Genomic DNA, 12,292 nt, shown 5'->3' on the forward strand with positions numbered 1-12,292 from the left:
GAAAACAGGCTAGATGGTTTGTGGGTCAGTGAGATGGCTGGTGCCCTTGGTTCTAGTCCGGCCCCTTGCTCCTGATGAGGCAAAGGCTTCCCCACTACTCTCCATCCATTTTATCCAGTGATTACTAAATGCAAGGGTCAAGGGCTCAACTTCAAGAGAAGGGCAGGAAAGGGTACTATATAATGCCTGACCTGTGGTCTGGTAGTTCGATGGCCTAACTCCCTTGTGGTTAGATGATCTAACTTGTGATGTGGAGGGGCCAGAACTTGGGTATCCTGTTTTTTGCATGAGTGTCATATTTACTTCCTATTGGATTAAAATGTTGGAAGTCCCTCCTCCTATTTTTGCCTAACTATAATTTCAGGACTTTTGCTCAGGTATCTCCATACAGAGCTGTATACCTTCCTAGCCAGAGCATGGCCTGCTGTACATATTCAGCAGTCATGTGGGCGCTGGTGTGTCTATACAGCACATAGAATAAGATAAAAAAACTGTAAGCACCAAAGCCAACAGTTACCCAGCTAGATATGTGTCACTTGGGTATGTAAAGTGAAATATGTTTCTGCCAAAGTCTCCTTCTGGAAGTCTGAGAACTGGAACAAAACACTGCAGAAGTTCACAGCGGTGCAACACAGAGCCTATAGGTCCTGTTACTTTAAAGGGGGAAATAGCAATAAACAGAGTGCAGGAAGCCTAATAGCGGAGATCTTGAAGGGAATAGGCATCCAGAGGTCCTGTTAGCACAGCAGTAGTATGGCAGGACAGAGCCTATTGAAGCAACAGAGCCCCTGCAATAGAGTCAGGGTAGCAACAACAAGCTGTCCATTAGAATGGGAAGGAGACAGCTGGGTCAGGGCTAGCAAGCCGCCTGACCGGAAGTGGGCAGGGCTTGAGCAAAATATAAGCCAGGGCCTGAGCTGGAGCAGTCAGTTTGGCCCTGCAAGCTTTAGGGGAAGGAACTCCAGAGCAAGCAGGCTATCTAGAGACCTAGATACCTACAACCTGCAGGGAAGTTGGGCCCAGTATGGGGGACAGTATGGTGGTTCAGTCAGGGAGTGGATGTTTATGTTGGGATCCAGTGCAGGGATAGTTTTCTGTGGTAGCCAGAGGGCTTTTGCATTGTGTTGTGGTTTACACTGGTGGACTAGACACTTGGCTGTGGGGAGTGTGAGGAGGCCACAACAGGATACCTAAGGGGAGTGTTGCAGTTAACCTACAGCAGGACACCTGAGGGGCACATGGCGGTTAACCACAGCAGGGTGCCAGGGGCACACCAGGGTTTTGGAGCCCTTTTGGGGACAGGTGTCTGGGATACAGACAAAAGGGGGTATAAACCTAGAGAGGGACTGAAGCCCAGTCCAAGTGAAAGCCAGAAAGGGGCCAGTGCCTGAGAAGGATGGAGACAGGGACTGAGGCCCAGAAGCCAAGTCTGAGGCAGTGGGCCTAGGCAAAGGGCACAGCCAGAGGAAGGGGGCGGAGGTCGGGAAGGCTAAGGCCCTGACAAGGAAGTAGAGGAGGCCTGAGGTGACTTGATAGTGGCTTGGGACAAAGTGCCCCACTTAAGTGATAACCATTAAGACCTGTGAGGCATGGGCACAGCTGTAGGGGAGGCCTGAGGGGTAGAGCAGGGTTAGGGCAGCACCGGGCCCAGGACAGACCTCTGTGGGACTCCATTTGAAATTCCCTGCCATCCTGACATGGAATTATGTATAATTACCCTTCACTTGTGGCTATTGAACCAGTATCTACATCCACCTTACAGTAGTTTTGTCCAACCCATATTTCTCCAATTTGTTTATGGGAAAGTTTTGTGGGACCTTGTCAAAAGCCTTGCTGAAGTTCAGGTACGCTATATCTGCAGCATTCCCTTCATCCACTCAAGTAGTTTGTCAAAGAAGGAAATCAAGGTTGTTTGATGTGATTTGTTTTTCATAAATCCATGCTGGCTGCTTGTGATCACCCTTTCATCCTCCAGATACTTGCAAATGGCTTTCCTTAGGGTATGCTCCGGTAACTTCCCAATTATTGAAGTGAGGCTAACCAGTCTGTAGTTCCACAGGTCCTCCTTTTTGCCTTTTTAAAAGGACTTTGCCAGTCCTCTGGTACGTGGCCTGTCTCCTACAACTTAATGAAGATCATTGCCAAGGGCTCCAAGATCTCTTTTGCCAGTTCTTTCAGTACCCTGGGATAAAGCTCATTTGGCCTTGTTGACTGGAATTCATCTCTTTTACCATCTCTTTTCTTTTCTTATCCCTCAGCTTGCTCCCTTCCTTATCCAGATAATCCTTATTAGGTATCTGGCTGAAGCTTATCTTTTTTGTGAAGACTGAGGCAAAGTAGCTGTTGAGTAGCTCTGCCTTCTTTACATCTTATGTTAGGAGTTCCCCCTGACTTGTTAACAGAAGATCCATATTTCACCTTTCATCTTCACCCAACATACCGCAAAAAGACTGGTTCAAGAGATAAGTACACAGGCAGTGACTCTACTAAGAGGCTGCACTTGACACCCATGTTTTCATAATTTCCATCAGTATGGCTCAGCAGACATTAGCAGAAACTTTTCCAAGGAGGCAAAATTATGCATGATGCAGAGGAGCATAAAATTGCCATGAAGCCTACAGAATGGGCAGGGAAACTGGCAGGGGATATGCTTCTTTTCTTCCTTGTGGAGGTTGAAGGCTTTAGACAACTTACAGCTAGGTTGGTCTAATAAAAGATATCAAATTCACCCAAGGAACCTTGTCTGCCTTACAGTTAGAGCTGCACCTACATAGCAAATCCCTGACTGCTTTTATTTTGCTAAAAAGACAGTGCAAGATCTCTGTACTACTGAAGGAAACCATACAGAGCACCCTGTAAAGCTGTAAAGGCAGTAAGGTAGATATGACTGCTGACACATGAACCAGTCAAGTCAGACACATGACAGCATACCTGGTATAGCCCACAGAGTCAGAGATGAAAGGTTAACAGCAGCACTGTCAGGGCACACAGTCACTTATACTTGGTTTTGTAAGATAGAACACCTCCAATAAAAAGCTCTGTTAGGTTATGGCAATAGACAATGGAGCCAGCGTTACAGAAAACTGCTCAGTTAAGTTGTGATGAAATTTCTGGATCATGAGGCAGAGGTGCAGGAACTGCTGACAATGGCCAGGAAAATCTGCAGCCACTTTTACCAGACTTGTACAGCATGGTGCATACTGAGAGAACTTCAAGACCTAAGCTAACTGCCATTTCACCCAATGAAGCAGGAAGTGGTGGCCAGTTAGAGCTTCATATTTTACACACTGGGATATCTGTAGGAGCCAGGAGAATGCCATCATTCTACCTCACTGAGCCCACATATCCCCAGTGAGATGCCAATCCGCAAATTGTGTGTGCCACAAACTGACTGTTCATAAAGAAGCAAATCAACATCCTTTAGCATGTTGAGGTTACAAAGCTGATCAGCCAAGTACTTCCCTCACTGGGCCTTCTGCAGAGAAACCTGAAATGCATGCCAACCTACTTCTAGGAACAATGGGATATCACTGGGGGAATTCCTGGTGCAAGCTTGCTATCTGCTCTTCTGGGAAACTACCCTCTCCAAAGCATCAGGGAGCAGGGGCACTACTGGACGGTAGCATGCCTAGAACCTTATAGTGAAAATATAGAACTCTGTGCCCACTGACTCTGGCTTTCTCTGTTCTTGGCAGCTGCAGGAGGCTATATATGTCTTCAGAGTGCTCTTTAGTGCAGAAGACATGGTAAAGATTTCCCATTTACTATTTTGGGAAACAGTTGCCTAAATAAAACAAAAAATTGTTTCAAGGGAGTTGACTTGAGGATGGTTTCTTTGGAAGGTCTTTTAAGATTGTAAGAAAGAAGAGATTGTCAGGGATACCCTTCATATTTCAACAAAGCACAACAGAAGGAAGAGATGCTATGCAAAATACAGTTGGTTATGTTGTGGTGAGTGTCTGTAATGTGGCACACACCAATACTTGCTTATGGGGGCCACCATGACACACTAAAGAGGGTTTGGTGCTATAGATGCCAGCACCTAAATACAGAGAAATATATTCATCTGAATCGTTCCTATGCTAATAGACATCACTGTAGGCAGAAAAAAAGGCTCCGCCATCCATATTACTGGAATGGCTAACTCATTATTTTTGTGTAACTTACAATTTTCCCATGGATAGGCTGCTAGCCTATTACTTGGTCCTGTTCCTGGGGTTCAATAGTCCATTATTGTCTGGTCTCTACACTGTATCCCTTCTGACTTGGATGGCTCTCCCAGGTATTCACTAGTGTGTGTGAAGTGGGCCCTATTCAATTTGGATTTGAATTCAGCCTGAATCAGGGACAGTGATTTGATTCGTTGATTCAGATCACTGTCCTTGATTTGATTCGGCCGAATCTGAATCTGAAGATTTGACACTGATTCAGAAAATCAGCGCTTCAGCCATAGACACAGCTTTAAGTTTTTTCTACATACCTCAAGGTACCAGTGTGGCTCGTGAACGCTGCGATGCTGGGGTGGATGGAACATCCCACAGGAGCATGGGGGGGCCCCCCACATGCTCAGCGGCGAACCCAGAAGTGGACCAAAAGCACTTCCAGTCCACTTCCGGGTCCCCCGGGGAGCACACAGGGGAGCCCTCCCACACCCTCCCAACTGAGTGATCAGCTGTGGGGGGACCCTGGTTGCCCCCCCAGACCCAGAAGGCACCAGTCGCTGAGCCAGGGGGGCGTGGGGAGCCCCCCCCCCACTCTCCGGTGGACCCAGATGTGGACTGGAATTGCTTCTGGTCTACTTCTGGGTCTGCTGCCGAGTGCACTGGGGAGCCCCCGCACTCCTATGGGATGCTCCATCTGAATCAAGGGTTCTGATTTGATTCAGAGAGATTAATCTGAATCAAATCAGGTCCTCTGATTTGATTTGGATTCAGAGATTCGACCACCGAATCGAGCCGAATCTCTGCCAAATCGAATCAGGGACCAAAGCTTCGTACAGCCCTGGTATTCACAGAACATGCCAGTATCACCCCATCAGGGTCAACCCCAAGGAAGAAACAGAGAAACAGAATTACTTAGGACAAACAAACAGCTATCAGCAAATAACAATATAAAAATATATTATACTATCCGCATGGAAGAAATGTCCCCTTCCCTCTCAAGAAGGACAAGAGGCAACTTTTCCCTGAGGCTCAGATGCCTGCCTTCAGCTTCAGCCTGCCACTTAAGGAAAGCTTCCTCCTCCTCAGAGTGGACCTGGGTGCAATCCTGAGCCTCCATAGCCCTTTCTCAGCCTGCAAACACCCATTCATAGTCTTTTAACAGTGCTGTGAGAACACAAAGCAACTCTCTCCCCCATGTCACCTTCAAAAGCAGCCTACATGTCTGTTTCCTTCTGCCTTTCAGGTACATCCATCACCAGTTCCATTCTCAATAGAATCGAAGTGAAGTGTAGAGCATACAAGTAGGTGCCACTGGGTAAGGCATGCTTGGGAGGATAGGCCAGGGCACACCATGGCTTGGAAGAGTGGACCAACCCTTACTGATCCAATCTGAGATGGTACTAGTTCAGTACTTAGAAGGTCCTTTGGGGAAAAGAAAGGAGACTGTAGACTAGGCAGACGCAGCTCAGATTTTTTTCCGCCTGCTACATGGGTCATGGTTTTTTAAAGCCTTCCTTAGAGGCACTGGGTGTTGGGGATTTTGACTGGAGTGTGCCAGTGCTCCTGCTGGGCCTTAAACCTGGAAGTACCCAGCTAGAGGGCCATGCCCCTCCACTCAGAGTTACACTGATTGCCCTATCTGGGGTCATGAAGGAATTTTACTCTGTGGTCATATTGGTATAGACTCTAGGGGGTTTTGCCTTCCTCTCTAGCAAGAGGTGTAGCTCTTTTCCTGTGATCTCTCAAGTGTATTTTAACAATTCTTAGAGCAACAGGATGTTAGCTGCCATAGTTCTCCTGCTTTACCTGTGGTAGATTATAGCACTACGTCTTGTATTGTATCAGGGTTGACTGTGTAGTTTTGCTAAGATGTTTGACAATGGATTTGTATAGAATGGTTTGGATAGGAATGATCCTCCCTCAGGCAGGAGGTTGGATTAGATGACTCTCCATGACTCTATGATTTCTTCCCTAATGAACGCAAAACAATTCTCCAGTATTGGGCTCTGCTGCCTTACGAAGCCATACTCTGTGACAAAATTCAGCAGCAGTTTATCTAGAGATGTAAACATTCCAGAAATGTTGAAGCCATGGGAAAAAGAAAAAACGTTTTTCCTGTTTTTTCCAGGGAAAAAATGGAAATGTTAGGGAAAATTGAAATATATGCAATACTTATTTTCTTAGCAACTTTTACAGATCTAAATTCACTTTTCTACTTTAAGAATATAAAGTGTATTATGTATAACTTGGTTTGCTCATAAAATGATCATATTTGGTATATTTATTAAATTTAAAAGTATTGTTTATTCAGACAGTAATTAGAAATTTACTAATTGAATTTACTTTAAAATGTTTTTAATTTTTGTTACAAATGGAGCTACAAGCTGCTGAACTCTAAGGAACCTAACATCTCATAGTTTTTGCCAATTTATGAGAAGTGGGGAAAAATTAAAGTTGAAAATAGAAGAAACCATCAGCGTTATAGTAAAACAAATAAAGTTATTATGTATTCTGGACTTAGTATCCTCCACAGTGTCAAGCAGATACAGAAAGCACTCGTTTTTAGAAAAAGAGCCGAGGAAAAAAAAGGAAAAAAACCCCAAGACTCATTGAATACAAGTTTTGCTACATGAATCTTTGTCTAATCAGTCTCATTTTCTCAGCTATCACTATCAGCAGTTTCTGCTTCTTCTGATTCTTCTGATCCTTCATTTTTATCATCTTTATGGACTTCTGAAAACTGAAGGTTTGCCCGGATTGAGACAAGCTTCTCTACTCTTTCACATGTTAGTTTATTTCTTGATTTGGTGTGAGTATTTCCAAACATAAACCAGTTTCTTTCATGTGCTGCAGAAGATGGAGGAATCTGAATCAAGTGAGAAGCAAGAGGAGTCAGAGGCTGTGTCATGCAAAGGCCGTGCCACCATGTTGCAGGAGGGATGTGTTTGGCAGAGTCCCAGACTGCATTCCTGGACCAATACCTGAAGATGTTCTATATTCTGCAACATTTGAAAGTACCTTTCCAACATCAAGTCCTAAGTGTTGCTTGTTTTGTAACCCAGTCAAATGCAGTAGCAGTGCTATCATCACTAGCATTTCTGCTTTTGACTCTTGGATCTAAGAGATTTGCAGCGGCATGAATTGATTGGCAATAAAATTCTTCCCATCTGTTAATAAAGTCTTTCGCTTTTCTTTCTCCTGTACTTGTAAGCGAAGATACACTTAGATTCTCAAAAACAGTTATTTTATGTGGGCCATTTGGTAAGGAAAGTCTGACAAAAGTGCACTGTCTGATTCAGATGCCGTGATTGCTGAAGAAAATGGCTTTAGAATCTTCAGGGAGTTCTGCAGCTGAACCCAGAGGACATCCTCATCTAGTACAGTGTTCCTTACACTTCTGGGTACTTTAAGAACCTCAGTTATTACTGTTTCTTGAAGAGCTTCTTTGCTTTTTAGTAAACTTTCAAATGAGATCACTACTCCACCCCATCTAATTTTACTACTACAGAGTTTGTGTAACTATTTTATTCTTTGCACTCTTTTCTTCCTGCTTCTTCTTAAAGATTGAAGCTACAATATAAGTAGCTTTTACATGTTTTATAACTTCTTTTGCTCTTCTGTAGATCTTTTGCAGAGTGTCCAACTTCATGATGCAGTTAAGAAGCAAGTTTAGCCCACGGGATGCACATCCTATTGTAGTAATATGTGGATATTTATCCATTATGATCTCCTATGCTGCTTTCATGTTACTTGCATTGTCAGTCAGCAAAACAAATATTTTACCATTCCCAAGCTTCTGTAGGACCTCACATATTTTACTACTGATATACTCTGCAGTATGCCTGTTCTCTCCTGTTTCAATGCTTCTGTAAAAAACTGGCTGAGATGTTGTTATCACAAAGTTTATGATTCCTTCTCCCCACACATTTGTCCATCCATCTGTAAGTACTGCAAGACACAGTGCTTCATTGATTTTTCCTTGCACAGATTGCATTACACGTTCAGCTTCTGACTTTAAAAGAGGCTTGCTCAAAGAATGTCTGCTGGACACTTCTTACATACAAGGATGTGTTTGGTCATCCTAGTAGTATTTGGAAATGCATATTTCATTTGAAAGTATTTGCAAATCACATTTTTTCTCAGAATAACTTTCAGTGTGGAAATGCTTCCATATGCTAGAAGTTGGTTGCACCATTTTGCTGAGGGAGAAAAAAGAAAAATATAATTTAGTGGCTAGCTAGCATATATAAACACTAAGCTAAAGCATGTACAAGTTTAGTAATGAATGGAGGACAGGTCTTCTCAGAGTTAACTGTGAACAACTTCCCTGCCCTGCAGGCCTCACCTCACTGCTAAGGTTGGGTGATTTGTCACAAACATCAGAGTTCATTAGTAGGAGTTCAATTATGAATTACATAGGTTATAAAAATATACTAATGCAGCTCAAATATAGTTTAATATACTGAATTCAGAGAAATTTAAACTCTTACCTTTCAATAAAGAAGTATACAGGTAGGTGGCAAATTGGTGTAGGGGTCATACCCAGAGAGTGGTGGTGGATGGGTCAATATCAACCTGGAAAGATGTGGGCAGTGGAGTCTCACACGGCTTGGTCCTTGGACCTGTGCTGTTGAATGTCTTCATCAGTGACTTGAATGAGGGCATGGAAAGCACTCTGTCCAAATTCGCAGACGATACCAAAGTTTGGGGTAAAGTTAACACACTAGAGGAAAGGGAACTAATCCAGGTGGATCTGGACAGGTTGGAAAAGTGGGCGGAACAGAATACGATGCAGTTCAACAAAGATAAGTGCAAGGTGCTGCATCTAGGGAGGAGGAATCACCAGCACACTTACAGGCTGAGGGAGGACCTTCTCAGCAGCACAGCGGCAGAAAAGGAGCTCTGAGCCATTGTTGACACCGACATGAACATGAGTCCTCAGTGTGACAAAGCGATCAGTAAAGCTAACTGCACTTTATTGTGTCTTAGCAGGTGCATGACAAACAGATCCAGGGGTGTGATACTTCCCTTCTATGTGGCATTGGTCAGGCCATAGTTAGAATGCTGCATCCAGTTTTGGGTGCCGTACTTCAAGAGGGATGTGGACAACCTTGAGACGGTTCAGAGGAGGGCCACTTGTATGGTTAGGGGTTGGGGGGGCAGCAAGAAATAGGAGATGCCCTGTCTACCGGGGCACCCCTTGGAGTAACTAGGAACAATGGCCACAAACTGATGGAGAGCCGATTTAGGTTAGACATCAGAAATAACTTCTTTATGGTAAGGGTTGGCAGAATCTGGACTGGGCTTCCAAGGGAGGTAGTGCTCTCCCCTACCTTGGGGGTCTTTGAGAGAAGGCTAGACAGGCACCTGGCTCAGGTTGTCTGGCCCCAGCAGTCTTTCCTGCCCAAGGCAGGGGGTGGGACTCAATGATCTGCTGAGGTCCCTTCCAGGCCAGATATCTATAAAGCTATACTTCCTTTCAGCTCCTTTCTGCTGCTTCTGTACTTCTGTGGATCCCAAGGTCACAGGGCCAGAAGGAGGCAGGTTCTTCCAACTTCAAAACCTTTAGACTTGCTCTGTCTCCTCTACTGAAGCTTTAGAGCAAGCAGGGCAATACGGTTCTTGTTTCTAATCTCTACAGGAATGAATGGATGCTGCTGCCAATGTCCACTCCAAGTCCTCTGAGGACTAGTTAGGAGGACAGGAGCAGATCCACCAACTTCTAGATCAAAAGTCAACAATACTGTAGAGGAAGTCCACCAGCAAAGAAGGCACTGAATCCTTCTTCCTTCTCTCATGAAAATGGCAGTGCCCCTTGCGGGGAGGAGCAGATGCACCATGGTGTTGGCAGTGACAGTGGAGCCAGGGGAGGCTTGGGCCCAGGCCCAATGCAGGGAAGGAGCAAGCTCAAGCCAGGGGAAAAGCCAGCCAGCTGCGGCAGTGAGTGGGGACAGCGGACCCAGCCCGGCCCAGCCCAGCCCAGCCCAGCCCAACACGGCAGCTGTGGAGGGAGGGGAGAAGCGAGCCTCCTCCCTCCGTCGGGCGCAGGCCCAGGCCCACTCCTCTCCCACCCCTGCTCCCACACGTCTGCCCCGAGCCTGCTCCTCTCGTCCCCCCGCAGCCACCGGGTAGGCCCAGGCACGCTGCTCCCCGCTTGTCCCCCAACTGTGGCAGCCTGGCTTCTCCCCACCCTCGGGTCTGCTCCTCCCGCAGAGGGCCCGTACCCCAAGCATCAGGAGGGAAGGGGAGTGGCCCTGGATGGGGGGGGCCCAGGGCTCTGTCTCCGACAGCTCTCCCCCCCCCCCCCCCCTCCTGTATCCCCCCCCCCCATCATTCTTGATGGGCAATTGGCTAGTCTTACATAAAAGTCTTCCTATTACATAGATTCATAGATTAATTCATAGATTCATAGACATTAGGAGCTGGAAGGGACTCCCCGCGAGATCATCGAGTCCAGTCCCTGCCATAGGCAGGAAGTCAGTTTGGATCAAGCGATCCCAGCAAGAAGAACATCCAGGTGCTTTTCGAAAGAGTCCAGAGCAGGCACCCGCACTACATTAGAAAACATTTTTGGGGAGTAAAGGGTAGCAATATATGAGCACCTTGTGTTAAACATTTTATTCATCATTCTAAAAGAAAATATTTCTTAAGAGGTTTTTTTTTAATTTTTCCAAAAATTTTCAATTTTTCAAAAAAACCCCCCAAAAAACAAAAAAAAGTCCTTGGAAAAAACCCAGGAAAAACCCAGGTTTTTTCACATTTTTCTGGGGTTTTTTTTCCCCAGGCCTTCACATCTCTAAATTTATCGCATCTTTTCTTTAGTCTTTAACAAGAAGCTGAGTCCAGATTATAAAGAGTTTAGCTCATACTGTGGTGTCAGTGGCAAAGCAGAAGGTAATTAATGCCCCATCTGCCCTAGCTAAGCTCCATATCACTTTCTGTGACACCCAAATGAAGTTTTGTTTGCTCAAACTTTGTCTTAAATTTGGGTCTGGATCCTTCTCGTCATGGAAAGATTTAGGAGGAACACCGAGTTTCAACAACAAAGTGACATTTTTGTTTCTCTAAAAAGTACACCCTTCTCTCCATCATGGATTTACAGCAAAATGACAATCCAAACAGCTCCTTCCAGATTTCCCAAATGACAGGAACCTGAGCCCTCCTTTTTACTGGTGAATTCCCTCTGATCTTCAAAACTGTACCAGGGTCAAGCATCTATCTCCCCTTCCACATGCAGAGATTGTTGGATGGCCTTCTGCATAGACCAGACCACTGCCTCCTCTTAATGGCCATATTCTCATAGAACTGAGGTATGGTCAGCTCCGATCTTTGATCCATTTAGTCTGGTTTCCATTCCCTCACAGAGATTAGTCCTACTTTAGACAAAGGTGCAAGGAATACTGAAGTAGTCAGTTATGAGATATTCTTAGTACCACTCAGTTAGTGGCTGACTTCCATTTTGAAAGATAAAAGGTTTTATAAAATTTATATGCTTGCAAGAATGCAGCCTGTCTTGTCTAAGCTAACTGGAGATCGCAATTACGTATATATGGAATTAGTTTCTATTATGAACAAGCTCTTTCCCCAATAAAATACTAAATATGGCAGGCAGTGAGTTCCACATAATTAGTTGCCGACTAACTACAGAAATCATTGTGCCTCTCCAGAGTAAGTGCTCTAAAATATGCAGATATTCATGCTATATTTCAACATGCAAATTGATGTTAGGAGAACTTGGGAAGCTGCAGTTAGTTTGTCATTTTTCTAGTGGTGTCTATACATAGCAACTGAGGAACTGTGACCAGATACAAGCTCAGTCATTTCTGAGGGTGAAGTAACATGTTACACTTAGGCCATACTAATGGCACTTAAAATCTGAGTGCCTGAATGTTGAAGCTTGTTAACTTATGCTAAGTGCTCTCTGAGCATCTCAAAGTTACTTCACTTCAGGCAAAGGTTAATACTGGGCCATGCCACCTAGCACGTCAAGGTAATTTTAATCTGCTCCACAGAGATTAAACAAGCAATATGCAGTTCACCAGCACCCCAGGATGCACTGCTTTTAGCCCCCCACCACATACTCAGAGTAGGGACAGAACCCGTGTGTCCTGGGCCCTGGCCACATCCCT

General features: G+C 45.0%; 1 protein-coding gene across 1 annotated transcript in view; it reads left to right on the plus strand.

The window, feature by feature from the left end:
• The window catches only part of BSN (bassoon presynaptic cytomatrix protein), a 496,460-nt gene that overhangs the window by 293,513 nt on the left and 190,655 nt on the right, over positions 1 to 12,292 (plus strand). The gene's annotated exons all lie outside the window — the stretch shown is intronic.

The sequence above is a fragment of the Alligator sinensis genome, unplaced genomic scaffold (genome assembly GCF_000455745.1).
Source record: "Alligator sinensis unplaced genomic scaffold, ASM45574v1 scaffold467_2, whole genome shotgun sequence".
Taxonomy (NCBI): Eukaryota; Metazoa; Chordata; order Crocodylia; family Alligatoridae; genus Alligator; species Alligator sinensis.